This window comes from Candoia aspera, chromosome 4 (genome assembly GCF_035149785.1).
Source record: "Candoia aspera isolate rCanAsp1 chromosome 4, rCanAsp1.hap2, whole genome shotgun sequence".
Classification (NCBI taxonomy): Eukaryota; Metazoa; Chordata; class Lepidosauria; order Squamata; family Boidae; genus Candoia; species Candoia aspera.
The window spans coordinates 50,772,980-50,795,274 of record NC_086156.1 but is presented as its reverse complement, the minus strand read 5'-3'; positions in this window follow the sequence as shown (position 1 = coordinate 50,795,274).

The following is a 22,295-nucleotide window of genomic DNA, read 5'->3' as shown; positions in this document are numbered from 1 at the left end:
CTTTCAAACGTATTGAACTCAACCCCCAAAATTCCTAGCCAGCATGATCTTTTCATTAGTCTGAAAATCTAGGCACATTGGTTGGACTCACCTATGCTAAACTGTCATTTGTCAAAATATAGTGTATGGACAAAACACAATTAGCTGGACTTGTACAACCAGCTTTTGGAGCCAAATCCAAATAAACAGCATTATTGATTAACCTAAAGTGTGAACCCAGTCATCACCTTCCCTGGCATCAGGAGAGAAAGGGTGGCAAACATAGACTGCTTCTATACCATCAGCCTCCTGTGACGGTACCAGTGATGACTTCTATCACCACTTCCTGTTGCCACCCCTTCATCCAACCTAAAGGACAGGCCCAAGTCCATATTTTTGATTAAGAGAGCCAAAGAATAAGGAAAAAGCTATCTCATCTTCATGTCCATCTGAGGTATCATGTATCTAGTTGCCCTTTGCTGGAATAAGGATGGCACTGGCAACATATCACTGTTCAAAATACTGGTGTGCTGCAGCAGGGATCTTATTTTTCAATAATATAACCCAAACAGTTCAAGATCTAAAAACATATGGCTAGGTGTATATCTCTCTCCAAGTCATGTTTTATTTTAACCAGGAATTATTAAATAAGTCATCATCAGCTACAACTGATAAACCACCATGGCACGGTTTATGAAAGGCAAAGTCAAACAGATCACATTTAATGCATTGTGGGATTCTAGCCAAGGTCTAGTAGAATCTGGTTGTTGGCAAGAAGCCTTTTGGAAATGGTTAGATCAAATTAAAATAAGGTATGCACATGGGTATATGACAAGTAGGAGTGGACGCAGTTAATGTAGGTTTAAATATCAGCTGATATTATCACACAATTCCTTTCATCTTATATCAGGCTTATAACACAGATCAACCAAGTATATTTGTTTCTTTGTGGCAGCCATCCATCATATGAGAAAAATAATTTGCAGAAGTATCTCAGTTTTACTAGGACACTTAATATATTTGTAGAGAGAGAGATAATACTGGAGTAAAGATGCCAGCTATGAAAAAGCTACCATGCATATAATTTGGCATAGGTTTATGCTAGTTCATATTTGAAAGCTGATTGAAATAACAGTACATCGAGCTGCTGATAACAGCCTCTGCAATTCAAAAAGATTGTTCAAAATAAGTTTTGCAAACTGGGTCTCCATCCTTTCACTGGATACTAGCAATTACATTTTTCATCGGCATTGAAAAGATATTGTTTACTGCACTGCAAAATTGGGCATAACTACTTTGTGTGTGTTATATTAAAACCAATTGCTAATTGTGATTTCTTAATCATCTAAATTGCTGCAATTAGCCAAGAAATTCTCAATGGAATAGCTTGATTGCAATTATATACCTTTTGTTAATTATATTATTATAGAAATTATTTAGTAAGTACCAGCAATGTATTTAGTTTAAAAAATAATGGCGTCAGAACACTAAATAAGTTAATTTTCCTTACGTGTGAGAAATCCAGGTTGTCTCAGGAAGTCAGTCACAAGGAAAACTTAATGAGATTCTGACCTATATCACATACACAATCTAAGGTTTTAGCAGGTGGGAGGGCCTTCAACCCAAAGGTCTCATATAGCCCTTAAAGATCCCTATCCAACCCTTAGACTCTGTTGTAAGGACAGTTTTCTACTACTGCTGCTGCTGCTGCTACAGCTACTACTACTATTAGGGAAAATGATTTGTTTCATCTTTCTTTTGCTGCAATAAGCAACAACAATAAGTTAAAACTACCTACACTGAGGTGAAATAAGTGGCTGTAAATCAGTTGCTACTTAAGGTGAGAGAAAGTTGTGATTTGTGGGTCTAGCTGTACATAGCTTTTTCAGATCAGCACAGCTGACTGCATCCCCCTGCCCATACTTTCCCTCACTGTAATGCTTTGGGATAAATGAATCACCACCTTTGGCAGGGAAATAATTTGTAGATATCGTTTGTTGGCACTGAGGGTCATTTTCCCTTTTTCCCTTTCCAGTCTTTGTGGCTGCTTGGGCTGAGGATCAAGCTGGTTGTGTTTACCTTGCTTGATTATACTGTGTGGGTGGTGGTTCAGTCATTGCAACATGGTAACCAACGTGGTGGGTTGGGGTGGTCCTTAGCTCGTCTATCATTGCTGGAAAGAGATTCAAATGTTTGGGGGAGGGATCCAAAAGGCTGGCAACAGGAGTCAAGCACTGACCACCCTGGGTGAAATATAGTTAACCCTGAACTCACTTCTTGGTGGGCCAGCTGAGGACAGTCTGAATAACCAGTCTTAAGACCTATTGCTGGCTGGTTTTGCCCAGCATTTAAGACAAAGTGGCCTTCACTGGGCACACCCTGAGTTCCTCTAGGTTGCCATTCATATTGACAGTTGCTTGCTACCATTCTTTATCACTGATGCTACTAAAGCTATCTCTCTGTTTCAACCACAACAGTCGTCTTGTATCTGCCTGGGGGAGAAACATAAAATGCATGGTTTTCAACCCCAACTTCTCTTGAGGCTTCCAGCAAGGTACAGAAGAGAAGAGCAAGTGGCCACAATTTCAGTGGTGAAAGAAGAAGGGGCTTGTTTGTGCTAATTAAATTTTACACTATTCTGAAGTGTACTGTTACCTTAAGAAGCAGCTGTCCCACTTTTCCACATTACAGTATCAAAAGATGATGAGATAGGTTGAACTGGGGTTTTGTTGCTTTTTTAAAGTTTTTCCATATTTGTCAATTTCAGACATCACTCCTCACTCTCACCAGGAGAGTGGGAGGATGGTTGCCCAGCTGCTGGTCAGTTTCAGTTTTCACTGTACAAGAACAAGCTAGTTGCGCAATCATGGTAGGGTCTGCCTCCTTCCTCTCTTGGATACTTTTGTCCTTGTATATTCCCAATTATTTCTTTATTTCATATTATTTTAGTTTTGGAGAGGCCCATCTGGGGTATAGAGGGGAGGCAGATCATCATTTAAAGAAAGCAGTCCTGAAGTCAGGCCCACTTCACTCCTGCCACAGTGCTTTGTTTGATGGATGTTTTCCCCACTGGCGGTGACATGCTGAAAGGGGACAGCAGCAAAGCCACAGGTGAAAAATAATCTCTTCCCCAACAATAAGTGGCACACTCTCACATCAGGGCGACGGTACTCTGCAGTGACTTAGAGCAGGCACAACCAAGGCAGGATAGGGATTGACAGTGGAGACAGCAATTTTATGCCAGTGTTGTTTTGTGCTGATTCAAGGAGGAACGGATAGCACCTCAACTCAGTAGTGGAGAAACGTCCTTCATTTGACTTTGAGTAGATTCACAAAATATAAAAGAGTTAAGTAATGATAAGTAAATTATCTCATTGATTTTGGTCGGGATCTGTCTTGATTAAGCAGCCTGTTTTAATTAAGATTTAAATAGTCTGTACGCTTCATGGCAACTATGGAAATCAATCCAGACATCATCTAATGTGACTTTGGCTTTATTTGCACAACATGCTAATACGTGATTAACTGACCCATGTTCTAGATAATTTACCCAATTTCCTGGATTCATACCATAGGCCTCCATGACAGGGGTAATGGTGGTGGTGGTGGGCAAGGAGGGGACAGATGATGAAACCTTCATCATGATGTCATGATGCAGATACCACAACTTGTTTTGGATATGGGGACACAAGTATACAAAAGTAGGGTTTGAATTGTGACATTAGCCTGTGTGTGTCGTTTTTTGGTCATTGTGGCTTGCTGTGGATACCCACATTTCATACAGCATGCTCCCCTATAAACTAACCACACTAGCTAAGTTGGTTGGCTTAGGCTCTATTGTTTTGTGCACAATGTTCAAACCCAATAATCTTGGCTGAACTTATCTATGGTTTACTGAAAAGCCAGCTTTAAATCATGATTTAAAATGTTATGTTTTGAATAAATTACAGTGAACACTAATCATAGGTTATAATTCAGACTTAACACTAAAGAACAGTTTACTGGAAATTTGAAACTTCTAACTTCTGCTTTGCAGCCTCAAAAAATGAGAGGAGTGCAGAAACTAAACCATAGTTTAATCTATGTCTAAACCAGGTTGATACACTGTGATAAAGGGACAAAACAATTCCTCCTCTTTTTAAAAAATTGATAAAAGACTTTAATAGTATTGACTTACTGAGCTTGAGAAAGAGCTTGATATGTATTCATAACAATATTATCTATTGGAAGTGGCAAGATCATTTAATGCTCTGTCTCTTTCCCCAGCATGTATATTTGTTTCAGTGCTGTTTTATTCTTAATGTCAAGAAGCTTTATCTGCTCAGAATATATAGTCTTATTCTGTATTCTGGGCAATGAATTCTTGTAATGGTAAAGGATTTTAATATTTGTGTCCTGATTTAATTACTGGCTTTTATACGTAAGGCTAAAAGCCAGAGTTATTTTATATGGTCTTCGTTGGAACCAGTCTACATATACATCATGCAACAGATGCTCAATGTACTTTGCTAATATTTATTCTCTGGCCATTCTGGGGTGGTGGTGGTGGTGGTGGTAGAGACACTGCATTCAGCCCTTTCTTCCCATCGGCTCCCCACAGATAACTATCCCAGCTGAAAGCATTGACTACACTTGTTGATGTTTTCCTACTAACAGTTAAGACTGCTATTGTACCTAATCATTTTGGCCGGGTGAAGAGGTTGTATTTGATTGTCTCCTTTCATGTGCTTGATGCAAATCGCCTGGGGGGAGGAACCTGCCCGGACTTGTTTCTTACTTCCTCTTTTTTCTCTCTGCCGATATGTAGCAAGCCATGAGAGCTAAGTCCTTTAAATATGTTTTGCTTTTGTTTTGCCTTTTGTAAATAAATTATTTTTATAGAAATGCCTGGTGTGTGACTTTTCTGATCTCTTCTGGGCTAAAGGCTTTCCCAGCATTCTGCAACAACACTTTGGTATAGGCACAATGCTGTACAAAGATGTACTTGTAGATCAATACTGCTTATATAACTTGGTGCTATGAATAATAATCCAGAGAACTGGGCCATGCTGCTGCTCAAGTAGCAGCACATATTAGTTAAGTCACAGTTCATTGTCCAAAAGAATCTGCTCTCCATTTACCTGAAGTATTCTCCTTGACACTTAGATGAATCAGATATTGCATCACCCAATGAGGAGAAAATTAGATTCATAAATATAATATTGTTAGCAGATATGCTTATCTATGAGCATTGCTGCCTAAATTGCTCCAAGAAGAGAATTTCAATTTCTCTGCTGAAAAGAGTTCCTGAAATCTATGCAGTTTTCCAATGCCTACTATTGTTTCAGCTTCCATTTGTCCATCTTTTAGGTGCCATCGAAATGGGTAGGATGAAAAATCTTCTACCTGTTTCTTCTAAATCTCTGCCAGCCAACTTTACCCTGGACCGCACTGATGGCTTATGTTTATATCTCAGCTTCATAGGACACTAAAGGACCGAAGAAACCCCAGTTGTGTTGCACTGTTAATCTTATATGCAGTAACATTGGAGGGCTACAGTTTCCAGTTTCTGATTTAATTCAACAAGGCCACTCCAATTTCATTAGGTTCAGGGTATAGAAGTAGAGCTCACATTTTGAAGGTAAAAAGCCCAGCTGGGTTTCAGGTGTGGCATCTAGAGGTGAGGGCGTGGCCCTGTTACCCTGGAGGCTCTGAAGGCTTCCAGGGGCACTGCTCTGCCAATAACACCTTTGCAGGGTGCCACGAACCTTGCCTCTCTCCCCACTCCTATTTAACATGTACATTAAACCACTCATCCATCAAAACAAGGTTAAGTATTATCAGTATGCTGATGATACTCAGCTGTACATTTCAGCCAGGCAAGTGATATTGCTGAAGTGCTTTCCAGTTCCTGGAGGCTGTATGGGTCTGGTTGCGAAGAATTTTGGTCAACCCTGACAAGACTGAGTGGATGTGGGGTTTAGGGCCCCCAGTATGTGATTTTACATCTTCAACTCTGAATTGGGTTACACTCCCCCAGGCAAAGTTGCTGTCCTAACAGCCAGGAAACACACTGAGACAAGGAACTGGTCTCTAATATTTATTGCTAGTACTTAACAGGAATCCTAACAAACTGAAGAAGCATGGGAAAACTCAGACATCTAAACCCCAAGGGTTAAGGCGGTCCCAATCTGTGTCTCTTTGAATGGCTGACCAATTCCTCAGTGCTACGCATGCGCTTGACAGTCTGGATGGGAGCCCCCTGCTCGCCATCCTTACTCATGACAGTTGCTGTGCAATCTGGGGGTGTCAGCCTTGCAAGGTAGTCCAGACAAGAAGCACACCCAAAAGAACTACAGTAGCTCTACTTTATTGTAAGGTTACATTAACAGAATCTTGCAAGTCTGAAAGTAAATTTCTCCCCCTTCTGGCCTTTACAGTACAAGAAACTAGGGAGAGTCCCTTCTGAGATGTTTGCCATACCCCATTCCTTCTGCAGGCTCAGCTGCCTCTTATCTGACTGTTGTCTAGTCTGCAGCTCTTCCTCCTGTCTCCCAAGAATACATTCCCACATACCTTTACAGGGGGTTCTCCTGGACTGATGGCTCCTGCTCAAGGAGCGGGTGGCAGACATGGCCACAAGAGCTTTTGTACAAATACATTTTCACCCAGTTCCACCCATTCCTAGAGTAGGAGGTACTTGAAGCCAATTCAGTGGCCTGCTAGAACCACTGAAATGGAGCAGAGCTTAACACAGCTTAGAAGCTGGCACAGAAAAAGAAAATTATCTTAGATAGCTTCAAGGAGCATGCCAGAGAAACACAGGTTATTGCTCTTACACATTCAGCCCTCCCAAGCATAAAGAACCACACACTTAGACACATTAGGTTAAGATAAGTAAAAAAAAATCTTACGGACTTTATTTTTTGTTGCTTCTGTTACATCCATCTTGGTGGAAAAGATGAAGTTCCTTTGTTCTTCTTTCCTTTCTAAATACTTAGTTTTGCCCTGAACTCTCAGCCCTACAGCTGCCAAGAGGTGTGTGAAAGAAAGGGGCAGAATCCCTCATCAAGGCCCAAGCACATGGCCCTGACGAAGAGAGCAGCATCCATGCTGCCTCTCCCTGGGTGGAGAAGGGGGGAAAGAGAGAAAGAGGAAGTGGGAGCGGCAACAAACAGCTTCCTCAGAGTTGCATTTTGGGCAACTCAATTTACATGTTAATGAGGCATGCTGGATTTGCCAAAACTTCCAACAATGCTGTCATGGTTACTCATGCCTTTGTCACCTCCCAGTTGGATTATTGCCATTCACTCTACATGGGGCTGGCCTTGACGAGTATTCTGAAGCTTCAACCCCTGTAACACCACTGCTTTGTGAACTGCATTGGTGCCCAGTAGGCTTCCAGGTACAATTCAAGGTGCTGGTTGTCACTTTTTAAGCCCTACATGGCATGGGACCAGGTTACTTGCAAGACTGTCTCTCCCCAGTGGTTTCTGCCTGCCCCACCAGATTCAATTTCACTTCAACTGAATTTATTAAATTTGTAATAGCCACCCACTCCATTAGACTCTGGGCAACTTACATAATAATAAAAAAATTAGAATAGTTAAAATACACATGAACAGGCAGCCTGTAATAAAGATCTGACAGGGCAGACAGGCTTCAGGTATCATTAGAAAAACAGTATCATCTGGTGGGTCCCTAGAAGTATGCCTTCTCTGTCATGGCATCTGCCCTATGGAACAGCTCCTTCCTGAAATATAGACAGCCCCTACTTTGTTGGCCTTTTGCAAGGCCATGAAGACCTGGCTCTTCCCCCCAGGCATTGGGGACAGGATGTTAGCATGGGGGCGCTGGCATGGGTGTATGCAATTAGTGGTATTGTGGTTTTTCTGAGCCTCAATGCAGTTTAATTAATAAATTGGTTTAATGGCATTCTCTGGTTTTATGTTGTTCACTACCCAGAGTTTCTTGGATAGATGGGGGGGCCATATAAATTGGATGGATGGATGAATAATGGCCATTCCAATTGCATTAGATCCAGGGTATAGAAGTAGAGCTCATGTTTTGAATACAAAGAGCTGAAGGATCTGGAAAGTTCAGTAAAAAGAATCACAGGTAGACCGATAGAGCAAAGTTTTGCCCATGATCATTGAGAGCTATTGCAGCTCAGAGTGCTCACCAAACAGCCCAGTGATTTTTCCCCCAAACCTATAGATGTCATTATTCCATTATTAATATGATCAGCAGAATATTCATGGCTTTTGTAGATAGGAATTCTGGGTGACCGTTAAACTCATCACACAAGTTTATTCTTTGAACATGATCTGGACTTCTTTCAAATAGTTAACCTTCACATATGCAGGATCAGGCAAAATAAATGGAATGAGCCATGAGAGCAGCAGAAACAACCACCCTAAAGACAAAGACAAAAACAACTTACCACACACCAGATAGATGTGTACAATTCCTTTAGGCTTCATAACTGGGGTAGGCACACTTCAGACTGTTGTTCTGTATTACCAAGTATTTTGGTTTTGTTCTGAAGGGCTATCCTGTTTAAAGACAAAGAACAATAATGGGGGTGGGATGGGGAAGAACCAAGACAAAGAAACAATAACAGAGCTCTTGAAATTTACCTCCAGCACTTAGACTAAGAAGATTGTCACCTGCACTTAAATTATAGCAATTATTTGTAAATTCATACTTCCTCCATTTAGTGTCATCTCCCATGGTTGATACCATTCTTTTGGTATTTGGATACTTTCAGCCATGAATAATTTTTCTGGGAAAACAGAGTTGCTGTGGTTTCCCTTTGCCTTCTGCACATCTCCCCATATAAATTAGCATGTGCTAATTTTAGAAAATGGTATTCTCTCTTACATGTTTCCCAGAAGCCCTAAGTGCCTGAGATAGTATTAATCTAGGGATCTGTGGGAACTATGAAGTGGTGGTTTCTGAGGCCCAGCTATCCAGCATGGAGGGTCTAGCCTCAGTCTGAGCATTTCAGTGCATGTCTAAAAGGCGAGTGCTAGGCCTTTTTAGATTCTTAAGAGTCTAAAAAGGCCTAGCACTCGCCTTTTAGCACAGGATTTGTAAATGGACCATAAATGCGTCAGTCTGTCTAAATACATCTAAAATACCACTGTGGCAGGTATATTTATATTTAATATATATAATATATATTTATGCCTCTTCTTGCAAAATAATACTTTTCCTTGATTATTTGCTTCTCAAATTAAGAAATTAACTGGATTATGCTGAGCCAACAAAACAAAGACAAGATAAAAAACAAACAAAAACCCTAGGGATACAGGGGGCTTTGCAGTTGTATGATGGTGAATTATAAATATATTTTTGCTGAGTTTCAAATAATTTCTGAAGAAATTGTCCTCTGTTTATGTCCCATTTCCCAATCAGCTAAGCAAGCTTCCAATTTTCCTTTTTCTTCTTAAATATAACTTTATTGAAAGTTTTAAAAACAAAGGTTAAAAATGAATACAGACAAAAATAGGGTAAGGAATAAAGAAGAAAAAGAAAGAAATCAAAGTGAAAGCTAAGAGTACAAGAAAGAAAAAAAGTAGAAGAAATATTTATTTATTTATTTATTTATTAAATTTATATTACCGCCCATCTCCCCTGATGGGGGACTCTGGGCGGTTTACAATAAAAACAATAATAAAAACATCTAAGCTTAATCACACTTTAAAAACATAAATAAGATAATAAATATAAATATAAAATCCAAGAGGAGATGGAATCCCAATCAATAGGGGGTGCTATGGCACCAACCACCTCCAGGTGGAGCTGTTACACTCCCCATCCCACGCAAGATGGCAGAACTAGGTCTTCAGTTTCTTCCGAAAGGCCGGGAGCAAGGAAACCCATCTCAACTCCGGGGGCATGATATTCCAAAGGGAGGGCGCCGCTGCAGAGAAGGCCCGCCTCCTGGACCCCACCAGATGTATAGAAATATAGAAATGAAAGAAAAAAGATACAAAGAAGTGGCTTCCAATCTTCTTTACAGCAGTTATAAGTACAATGATAAATTTACCTTTCTCTAAAGTTACATCATGACTCTTTTCCTTCCTTCCTTCCTTCCTTCCTTCCTTCCTTCCTTCCTTCCTTCCTTCCTTCCTTCCTTCCTTCCTTCCTTCCTTCTTTTGTTGTTGTTGTTGTTTATTCGTTTAGTCGCTTCCGACTCTTTGTGATTTCATGGACCAGCCCACGCCAGAGCTTCCTGTCAGTCGTCAACACCCCCAGCTCCCCCAGGGATGAGTCCGTCACCTCTAGAATATCATCTATCCATCTTGCACTTGGTCGGCCCCTCTTCCTTTTGCCTTCCACTCTCCCTAGCATCAGCATCTTCTCCAGGGTGTCCTGTCTTCTCATTATGTGGCCAAAGTATTTCAGTTTGGCCTTTAATACCATTCCCTCAAGTGAGCAGTCTGGCTTTATTTCCTGGAGGATGGACTGGTTTGATCTTCTTGCAGTCCAAGGCACTCTCAGAATTTTCCTCCAACACCACAGATCAAAAGGATCGATCTTCCTTCTCTCAGCCTTCCTTATGGTCCAGCTCTGGCAGCCATATGTTACTACAGGGAACACCATTGCTTTAACTATGCGGACCTTTGTCGTCAGTGTGATGTCTCTGCTCTTAACTATTTGATCGAGATTTGTCATTGCTCTTCTCCCAAGGATTAAGCGTCTTCTGATTTCCTGACTGCAGTCAGCATCTGCAGTAATCTTTGCACCTAGGAATACAAAGTCTTTCACTGCTTCTACATTTTCTCCCTCTATTTGCCAGTTATCAATCAAGCTGGTTGCCATAATCTTGGTGTTTTTGAGGTTTAGCTGCAAGCCAGCTTTTGCACTTTCTTCTTTCATCTTCATCATAAGGCTCCTCAGTTCCTCTTCGCTTTCAGCCATCAAAGTGGTATCATCTGCATGTCTGAAATCGTTAATGTTTCTTCCAGTGATTTTAACTCTAGCCTTGGATTCCTCAAGCCCAGCATGTCGCATGATGTGTTCTGCGTACAAGTTGAATAGGTAGGGTGAGAGTATACAGCCCTACCGTACTCCTTTCGCAATCTTAAACCAGTCTGTTGTTCCGTGGTCTGTTCTTACTGTTGCTACTTGGTCGTTATACAGATTCTTCAGGAGGCAGACAAGATGACTTGGTATCCCCATACCACTAAGAACTTGCCACAATTTGTTATGGTCCACACAGTCAAAGGCTTTAGAATAGTTGATAAAACAGAAATAGATGTTTTTCTGAAACTCCCTGGCTTTTTCCATTATCCAGCGGATATTGGCAATTTGGTCCCGAGTTCCTCTGCCTTTTCTAAACCCAGCTTGTACATCTGGCAATTCTCGCTCCATGAATTGCTGAAGTCTACCTTGCAGGATCTTGAGCATTACCTTACTGGCATGTGAAATGAGTGCCACTGTTCGATAGTTTCAACATTCTTTAGTGTTTCCCTTTTTTGGTATGGGGATATAAGTTGATTTTTTCCAATCTGATGGCCATTCTTGTGTTTTCCAAATTTGCTGGCATATAGCATGCATTACCTTGACAGCATCATCTTGCAAGATTTTGAACAGTTCAGCTGGGATGCAGTCGTCTCCTACTGCCTTGTTATTAGCAATGCTTCTTAAGGCCCATTCAACCTCACTCTTCAGAATCTCTGGCTCTAGCTCACTGACCACACCGTCAAAGCTATCCCCGATATTGTTATCCTTCCTATACAGGTCTTCCGTATATTCTTGCCACCTTTTCTTGATCTCTTCTTCTTCTGTTAGGTCCTTGCCATCTTTGTTTTTGATCATACCCATTTTGGCCTGGAATTTACCTCCAATGTTTCTAATTTTCTGGAAGAGGTCTCTTGTCCTTCCTATTCTATTGTCTTCTTCCACTTCCGCGCATTGCTTGTTTAAAAATAATTCCTTGTCTCTTCTGGCTAACCTCTGGAATTTTGCATTTAATTGGGCATATCTCCCCCTATCACTGTCGCCTTTTGCTTTCCTTCTTTCTTGGGCTACTTCTAGTGTCTCAGCAGACAGCCGTTTTGCCTTCTTGGTTTTCTCTTTCTTTGGGATGTATTTTGTTGCCGCCTCTTGAACAATGTTGCGGACTTCTGTCCATAGTTCTTCTGGGACCCTATCTACTAAGTCCAGTCCCTTAAATCTATTCTTCACCTCCACTGCATATTCCTTAGGAATATTAGTGAGCTCATATCTAACTATCTGTGCGTCTTCCCTAATCTCTTTAGTCTGATCCTAAATTGTGCAAGAAGAAGTTCGTGATCTGAACTACAGTCAGCTCCAGGTCTTGTTTTTACTGACGGTATAGATGTCCACCACCTTTGGCTGCAAAGGATGTAGTCAATCTGGTTTCGATGTTGTCCATCTGGGGAAGTCCATGTATAAAGCCGTCTCTTAGGTTGCTGGAAGAGAGTGTTTGTTATGCAGAGTGAGTTGTCTTGGCAAAATTCTATCAGCCTATGTCCTGCTTCGTTTTGTTCACCCAGGCCATGCTTACCTGTAATTCCAGGTGTCATTTGACTACCCACCTTAGCATTCCAGTCTCCCGCGATGAAAATAACATCTCTTTTAGGTGTGTTGTCCAGTAGGTGCTGCAGATCCTCACAGAACCGCTCTACCTCAGCTTCTTCAGCATCTGTGGTTGGGGCGTATATTTGGATCACTGTGATGTTAGATGGCTTGCCCTGAATTCGAATTGAGATCATTCTATCGTGTTTTGGATTGTATCCGAGCACTGCTTTAGCCACTTGACTATTAATTATGAAGGCTACTCCATTTCTTCTGTGGTCCTCTTGTCCACAGTAGTAGATCTGGTGGTCATTTGATGTGAAGTGGCCCATTCCAGTCCATTTCAGTTCACTGATGCACAGAATGTCTATCTTTAATCTTGACATCTCACCAATAACCACACCCATCCAGCTCATAGATCTTATATTCCAGGTTCCAATGGTGTGTTGATCCTTAGAACATCGGATTCGCCATTCACCACCAGCACCGTCGGCCGCTAGCCGTCCTTTCGGCTTTGAGCTAGCTGCGTCATCACGTCTGGGGCTAGTTGAGCTCATCCTCTGTTCCTCCCCAGTAGCATTTTGACCATCTTCCGACCTGGGGGTCTCATCTTCCGATGGTATACCGACATATCTCTGGTTGTACTGATCCATTTAGTTTTCACAGCCAGAATACTGGGGTGGGTTGCCATTACCTTCCCCAGGGATCGCATTTAGTCTGACCTCTCTGTCATGACCTTCCTGTCTTGGGTGGCCCTTCATGGTTTAGCTCATGGCATCATTGAGGTGCTCAAGCTCCAGCACGACAAGGTAACGATCCTTTGCTGAAGTCATTCATTCTATCCCACCCTTATTATTTTTATTTTTATAAATAATGCAAGGCCGTGAATATCTTTCCATCTCCAGCTTTCAATTTTCCATCAGTTATTGATTCAAAACTTCCAGTGTGTATTTTTACATTCAAGTTTGATAAGGCTTCTCTGAAACCATGGAAGTAGGTTTAAAGTATACATTTGCAGAATAGGACTAGTACCAAGAGGGAAATCTCAAAAGGAAACTTGGCTTTGTTAAGCATTCAGGGTGATCAAGCTCCTGATTCCCAAAATACTGCATAAAACCTAATAACAATCACTCTTTCAACATTTCCAGTTGACCCAGAAATGGTTTTGGGGAAAATAGGGATATGTATATTCCCCTCGTTTTTCTATACTGGTGAAAATGCTGAAAAGGTGAGAGGACATTTTATCATGCATAATGAACTTGTGAGAAAGCTAAGAAATGTTGGATACAAATTCATACAATGATGCAAAGGATTTTAAAGATTAATGTTGAGAAGAAACCAGAACACTTTTTATTGGGACTTATGGACAATGAATTAGAAAATAACTCATGGTAGACTGATTTTTTATATGGTAACTGCTGCAAGATTATTGTATGCACAATGATGGAAGAACAACAAAATCCCCACAGTGACTATGAATGGGTTGCAAAAATGTCAGAATTCATAGAAATGGAAAAACTGACCTGCTTGGTAAGAGAAAAAACAACAAAATCTGTTTTTGAAAGACTGGAAATCATATATTGACTTTTTGCTGGAAGAAGAAAGAAATGAAATGACGATCTATGGATTTGAAGTTAAAGAAAAGTGTAGATTAAATGAGGGGCAGAAAGGAACTTATATAATATATAAGAGAAAGGAGGGACCATAAAAGTGTAACTATCTGTGAAAAGGTCAGAAATTATATTTCTTAACTTTAGGGTTTCTTTTCTTCTATTTTTTTCATTTCTTGCCCTTCCTTCCTTCCTTCCTTCCTTCCTTCCTTCCTTCCTTCCTTCCTTCCTTCTGATTTGTCTTTTACTCTTTGAAATTTTTTTAATAAATACTGTATAAATAAAAAAGAGAAAAAGCTGAAAAGGAATAAAACCAAAATTGATAAGGATGAAATGAGAGATAGAAATAACAATCACACATTTTTCACCTAAAGCTTCAAAAGTTGTAAAGCTTCTGTTTTGTGAGAACTAAATCTGAAACTTGAATTTGAGTATGCTGTCTTCACTCTAGTTATTCAATCTTTGAGATAGGCATGAATTGATTTTTTAAAATGAAACCAGTGGTGTTCTCTGTGTGTGTGTGTGTGTCTTGTTGCAAAATTTGAGCATGAATCCCATCTGGTGAGATATATGATGCAAATAAAGACCTGACTGCTTATTTCTTTATTTCTTCATTCTTTATTTCTTTCTAAGTCTTCTCCTCCTCCTTCTCCTTCTCCCTCTCTGCTATGTGTCCCAGGATTTGATGCTGTCTCAGACTTCCATGGTTCTATTTCTGCTCTTTCTCTGTCAGCATACACATATGGATTAAAGGGAAAGATGCTGCACATTTGTGTCCAGGTGTTATAAACTGTTTAGGAACCTGCCTGTCTTTGCTGAGTGCTGAAAATATACTCCAGCTCTGGAACCTCCAGGCAGAGAAAAAACATTATACTTACCACTGCATATCACTGCTGCTGCTGAATTGTACATGTTAAAGGTCAAATTAAATGTGATGCTAGTCATGCAGTTTGTAATTGCCCACCCACTGGAAGGATACCATGAGCCAAGACTGGGTGAAAGAGTCACAGTTCTTATTAATTAAAAGCATAAAAACTCTGCAAAGAGCAGTAACACCAGAAAAGAGGTTAGGTATCCCACTCAATTTGAACAGCTATTAGCTAAGGGTAGTTCCACTCAGGTTCTAGAAAACAAATCCATTATGAAGCTGTATCACCTGTTATTATTGCCTTCCTGCTTTGCTGGTTGAAATGTCAGTCTGTCTCCCTACCTTCCAAAATATAGACATCTCTCATATTTTTGGTATCTTAGAGTGTTTTCCAAATTAAACTAAATAATATTGAGGGTACAGGAACTTCTGCCAGCTGTGAACAAAAGCTGAATAGGCTGAATGAAACAAAAAGTGACACAATACCAAGAGGTTGGCAAAAAGAGGTGCCATCAAAGCCAATCAGATGATCCACCAAATAATGCTTAGTTCCAACTTTTGACAACTGGCTAATCCCTTACCATCACAAAGTTGATGTGTGACTGGCCAAAAGAGGCTTGCCATGGCTGCTGGAGGCCAAAGGGAAAGCATGACAGGAACAAGGGTACAAGCTCTGGCTTGAGCCTATAACATAGCAGCTTGAACAGCAAAGTGTTGGTATTTCTTTGTGCTTATTACATCTGCAGATTGCCATCCAGCATCATTGTAGTGTTACTGTACCCTGTCAGGGACTGAAGGTCAAGCAGGTCATTTGGTAGAGAGTTATGATGAGTTTGCTAAGCATCTGGAAGATGAAGTTACTCACATTTGTTTGGATGCTGGCTGAACAGAATCAGATGAGATAAAAGTGTTAATGTCTCATGAGGATATCTGAGCTTCATATGAGTCAGTGGATCTTGAGGAAGGATTCTCTGTAACATTGGCTGCACCACCTGTGAATTTGATTCCTGTTCCACCTAGTCAGTGAAAGCAATCAGAGAGTTGATAGAAAGGTGGGTCTGAGCTGTGGTTATTGTATCCTTGGGAGAGGGAGTAATACCACAAGCCTTGAAAGAGGGAGGAATGTATCCCATCTGCAAGAAGCTCTTTTTCAATTCAGCTATTTTGGAAAATGATTGACCCATCTCCATACTTCCTCTCTGGGACTCTTCTTCAGTAAAAATTGGGGCCTAGGTATGGAATGAGGCTGTTTTGGTTCACTCTTGTAGATGACCTGTGAAGGGACCATGCTGGTTGGGGAATTCTTGGAGTTGAAGTCCACACATCTTAAAGTTGCTGAGGTTGAGAAACACTGAGTTAGTGCTAAGCCATCAGGAGATCCTGATGTCTTGGACTTCTCCCCTTGTTATTTCAAATGTACATAAAATGACTTCTTGAGGGGGAGGTATCCATCAACACTGAATGATCAGTATGTGTGGCAAAGTGAGCTGCCCTGGTTGAGAAGGGGTTTGTGTTTTATCTGTTTGCCAGTTGTGTGCGAAGTATCATGGAGAGATCTAGAAGCTTTTTAGACTAATTAAGATCCCTGTAAGTGAGCATATCTGTACTTTAGTGAGAAAATATAAATGTTGGCAAGGGAGGAGATTGTTTGTGCCCTGTGGACTGAATGTGCTGTATGAATCAAGGAGAAAGGATTGGTGCTGTTGGAGAAAAGCAAGTAGAACTGGACAGAGAACCACTGGAGAAAGGAGGAATCTGCAACTGAGGGCCCAGCCCAGCAGGGACAATCAGGATCAGAAACATGACCTGAAGTGTAGCCTAGCTGGTGAAAAGTTGCATTTGAAAAAGACAGTCCAAACATCAGAGAAATAGCATGGCCAAAGTGCTGGATCAAAGAGGCTCAGAACGGGTATATTTTTTCCCCTCTTCCTCTCTAGGCAAAAAGCAGGCCCAAAAGTAAAACCACTGTCTGAAAGAGTGAGCATACCAAAGTAGCAATATGTAACATCTGTGTGAATATGGGAGACTGGGAATAAGTCAGTTAAATTATAAGTTCTGTATGTATGTACACACAGTTTCTGAACGTACAGTCATAGTATAATAGGAATAAGCACACATTATTTACTTGAAAAGCAGTCTAACAGTAAGTGTCACTTCAGTCTGGAGAAGTAACTCTGTGTGGATATGTTTTTGTCCCTTTCCCACCCTCTGACAATCGGCTGAGCATGCCCAGTTATGTATCTCCAGCTTGGACAATATGCAATTTTTCACCAGCCAGGAAATGCAGTCAAAGATCTGTCCAGTGTCCAGAGACTATTAGAGTCTGGATGAGGAGAAACAGGGTTCAGCTCAATCCCATCAAGACAGGGTGGCTGTGGATTCACAGTTGAGTCCATTTTTGGTTCTAGACAAGAAGAACAGGCTTAAAATCTGGGGTACCTCCTGCACTCATAGTGCTTGTTGGAAGAGCACTGGAAACTGTGGCCAGGAGGATCTTTGCACAGCTTTGACTTGTACATCTATTGCAGCCTGTCCTGGAATGGGAGGTTTTAATGATAGTCATTCACACCCTTGTCACCACGTGTCTAGACAACCACAATTCACTCTACTTCGGTCTGCCCCTGAAGACAATTCAGAAGCAGCAATAGATACCAACCACCACAGCCCGTGTAGTAATAGGATTTGCCTATGTAATTCCTCTGTTACATGACCTGCAGTGGTTACTAGTAAACTTCCATGTTCAATTTAAGGTTCTGGTTGTTACCTTTAAACCTATTTATGATTTATGGTTTTGGACCTGGGTATCTTCAAGACTGCCTGCTCTTTGTAGAAACAATTCAGTGAGACCTGTGTGGAAAGGCATTGCATGTCCCACTTCTGAGTTAACGTTGACATGAGGAGACCTGGAGATGAGCCTTCTCAGTTATCCCCTTCTTCTAACCTTTCGATATAGGACTGTTCTTATCCCTCATAATTTTTCAGATAATGATAAAAGCCTGTCTTTTCTGCAGGGCCTTTGGGGATGGAATGGAGATGTGATCATCTGCCTCCCTTGTTAGAGGCACCAGGACAATTGATGATTATTGTGATTATGGATGTTTGTTATGAGAAATGTATAGTTATTTTTTAAGACAACTTTCAAGTCATGCTGCCCACTAAAAGGAGGAATAGCAGATAACCTATTGCTATGGGTTGATTGGACTCTTATACTCAGTGAAGGTCAGCTCATATGTCCTCCCTGAAAGGAGAAAAGCAAAACTGACCCCATCTTAATGGAGGAGTACCATTGCATGAATACTTTTTCCTTACAAAGAGTGTAATTAGCATGAACAAGCATTTCATCTCATGTCTTTAAATATTTCTATAATTATCAATACATGCAAATGTATCAATGATCATAATAAATTAAATAGAAATACAACCATGTCCCTCCATATCAGAAAAATCTGACCTGGTAATTTGATGCGTTGCCCAGACTTAGCACCTTCAAGCCCCTCCCACCCTTCTTATCATTCTTTATTTTTAGACTGGACTTGGACTGGATTAACCTTCAACCAATATATGCTTTCAATAGAGGATGATCTTCTGACAGTCCATCAGATAGATTGTCCTCTGTTCAGTACTAGTTGGAGATCTTTTTTGACTAGACTAGGTGAGCATGCATGTTTGTGTATGTCCGTCTGTCTGTCTGTCTCTCTGTATCTATGTATGCATATCGTAAGTTTCCAAATTGCATTAAATTTAGTCAAGCAGTCAGAAATGAGTCCCATTAAAAGTGTCAAAAGTGTCAGTGGTATTAGCTATGACTCACATAGCCCATTGGTGTCACTGGGAGTTTGCTAGTCCTTATTTTTCACAGAGTTTCTATACTATAGTTATTTGCAAGGCTGAGAAAGCCTTCTTGTTCTCTGTGCTCATTAGAACATAATACAAAAATGGCAGATCTGTTGTCAAGCACTTCTATTCTTGTAACTCTGGGTACCCTTCATTTGTCTCACCCTCCCATCCTTCCCCCTGCACTACCTAAGAATATTACAGCCTCCACCCTGGATATTTTTACTAGACATGACATGTCTTTAACAATAGCATGCCAAAACAGATTTAGGCTGTGTTGAGAATGACAGTGACATTCTGATGATTCAGAGGGCCTTCTCTTGGACTGGAGACAGATGTAATAGAAGAAGAGGGCTTACAGTCTATTATTCAGCTGCACAGTGAGCCGGCTTACACAACAGAACTGTCACACTGGCCTGTCAGTATTGCCCCTTCCCATTTGATCTCTCGCTCCCTACTGCTGTTTCTTTTTCCTATCAGCTCTGCTTCTAATACTTCAGGCTCAGTATAGTTGGACGGAGAAATATTCTACATCTGGGTGCCAGCCTGTAAAGCAGGAGTTGGAAACCTGTAGACTTCCAGAGGTTGCTAGATGATAATAACCAGCAGCCCCAACCAACAAAGCCAATGGTGAGGGATGTTGGGAACTAATGTTCAGCAATAAATGAACATTATCTTTCTCCTTCACTTTAGGCATTTTGTTAGCAGCCTTAGGGGGAAGTGGATAAATATGCAGGTGATGATGGTGTAAAGAAGAGCTGAATGAGGAAATCTTGGTAGTAGTGAGATAGCAAAATATTAGATTCAGAGTTGATGAGTTGGTAGGCTACCTGACAGTTCATAATGTTGTTGAAGAATGTGCAATGAACTCACTTTATATATTATGTCTGCCTTTAGCTTGCTTCCTTAAGGATGTGCAAAATGCAAATCCAATCCTCTGAAATGTTGCCAGTTTCAGTGAAAATGTGGGGATTGAGACACTCTGACATCCTGACTGAGGCTGAATCAAGGTATTTTGCTTTCAGATATACTTCCAGGGAGATTGAAGAATCTGGAGAGCCAATATTACATCAGGTTTGGAGCTCTGCTGCTCTCTCCACAGCCCTGGATTAACTTTGTGCAAGGGCTCTTGCAGTATGACATGGAGAAGAAAGAGACAGTGTGCTTTAGAGGAAACAGTCCTTTGCACTGCCAAAGTGATCTGGAAGAGAAGAACACTACTCACCAAACGCTAAAATCCTGCTTAAGAGAATGACCCGATCGGCCTGATCTACTGGAGCTGGGTTAGCCTATGCATGAACCTACTTACTGAAAATCCCATGAAGCTTAATGAAATCGTGAGACAGTCTCTGAGAGGCAGAACAAGGGAGTCAGATCTCTTTGCTTTTCCACCCTCAGCATGTTAATCCATACCCTGATTTTGCCCGCTACTTTAATTTGGGGGTGCCAATTTACCCACACTCTTCGTTAAATTTTGATTATGGCTGTATGGATTGATTATGTGTGATCCCTTCACTGAAATAGTTCTGAAACCTTTATTCCTCTAAGACGGTCTCTTACCTATTAGAGCTGGCTTCATCAAGCTGGTCCCCTCCAGTAATTTCTGGCACTTCAACTTCCTAGCATCTACGGATGTGCCTGGGAATGACAGGAATTGTAGTTCAATTTATCTGGATGGCAGCAGGTTGAGGAAGCTGCCCTAGAGAAATATGGCCTTTATTAGCTTAGGAGGAACTTTTTTAAAAAATGAATTTTTGCCATGTGGCTCAGTGTGAGAGAAAAACAAGAGTAAAATCTCTCAGAATGTTTCTCTTTTATGTTTTTTTCAGTTAACATGAGAGAGAGAGATAAACACTGGTGAGTTTTCTTTCCTGTATTACAATCATCATCACTTGCCAGTACATAAGCAGATGCACCTGCATTTTGTCATTTCTCTGAATAAGCCACATGCTTTTCTTTTGGATGGAGGACAACCTGCATATTTGAGGTCCTTGGATATAGGCCTATCCTTCCCTTTCCTGTTGTTATCAAAATGTAACCACAGGTAGATGTGAAAAAGGCAGGTTTGCTTTAGTGGAGATGTTTTGGAAAGCTTACCAGACAAACCTGAATAAAGTGGGGGCATTTCTGTTTATTCTTCGAGTGGCTAATTCCATTGGATCAAAAGAGCCCCACATTCTTTAATGACAAGAAAGCAAGCAAGGATATTATTGGTAATTTAATAACTCTATCTGTATAGTTGAAGGGGAACAAATGTTTTCTCCATTGGCCAGCTCTCCATGGCAATAATAAAAAAGGCTGGTTGAGGCACCCAGTGTAATCATTTAGCCATTGTAAATATTTATGAAATACAGTGCATTATATATACACCTTTAGGTGGAGTTGACAATGGCAATATTCATTCCCTAATTTCTTCTTGGCTAAAAATGCTTACTCTTTTTCTGAGGAGAAGCAGATCATTAATCCTAAAGATGCATTTGGCTGAATGGAAGGGTTTGGTAATAGAAGAAGAGAGAGAAAAAGAGAAAGAGAATGGCTGATGAAGTATTTTTATTAATCTCCACCTCCCCACTCTCACTCCCAATCTACTAAATTCCCTGCCAGTTCAAAAACATGATTGCCAATTTCTTGCTTTGTTTTAGAAACAGTGTAGCATTCTTGATAGTTTGCACTGATTATACTTAACAGGGTGATGTATTTGAGCTCCTCCCCTACTCATGAATCACTGTCCTGTTCAGTCGATTTCTCCATCTTTCCCAATGTTGGGTGAATTTTTCTCTTAGAGTTGCTTTTAAATCTGGGTCTCTACAGCCTCGCATATCCACAACAGGGATGGGAAACCAGAGTTTCCAAGTTTATCTGTGACCCTCAAAATTCTTTTCTGTGACCACTGGAAGCTCCTCCACTGCACCACTAACTTTTAGTGAGAAGATTGCTCAAAACTGGCAACATAGTTTTCTGACATCTTGAGACAGGAAATATCCAAATGCTGTAATCTCAGACACAAAAAGGGTTTAATAAAGAAAAAACAAAAACCAAAAACTTACCCCAAATCAACAATAAACTCCATGTTGATGAGTGAGATGCATCTTACTCACTTTGCCTCACTATCTTGCCCATTGTGGGTCTCAGTCCCTCCAAAATTGTCACCTCCATCCAGCAAAAGATTTGCTATTCCAGGTGCATCTGCTAGCTCTCCAGAATGTGCATATCACAAACCAATGTGTATGAGTGGAATCTTGCACAAAAATATTTGTGTATCTTAACCACCTGAGATCCAGTTTTTATGAATACTTTCCCCCAATTCTTGCCCTTGTTTCTCAGTAGACCCCATTTTGGCCCCAGATGTGTTGAACTCATCTCTGGAGTTCACTATTGCAGGGAGAGCTGATATGAATCATGGTGCATCACCTTTGGGATGTTTCACCTTCTGTAGAGATAATTGGAAATCCTATTTTCATACCATGCTCGTT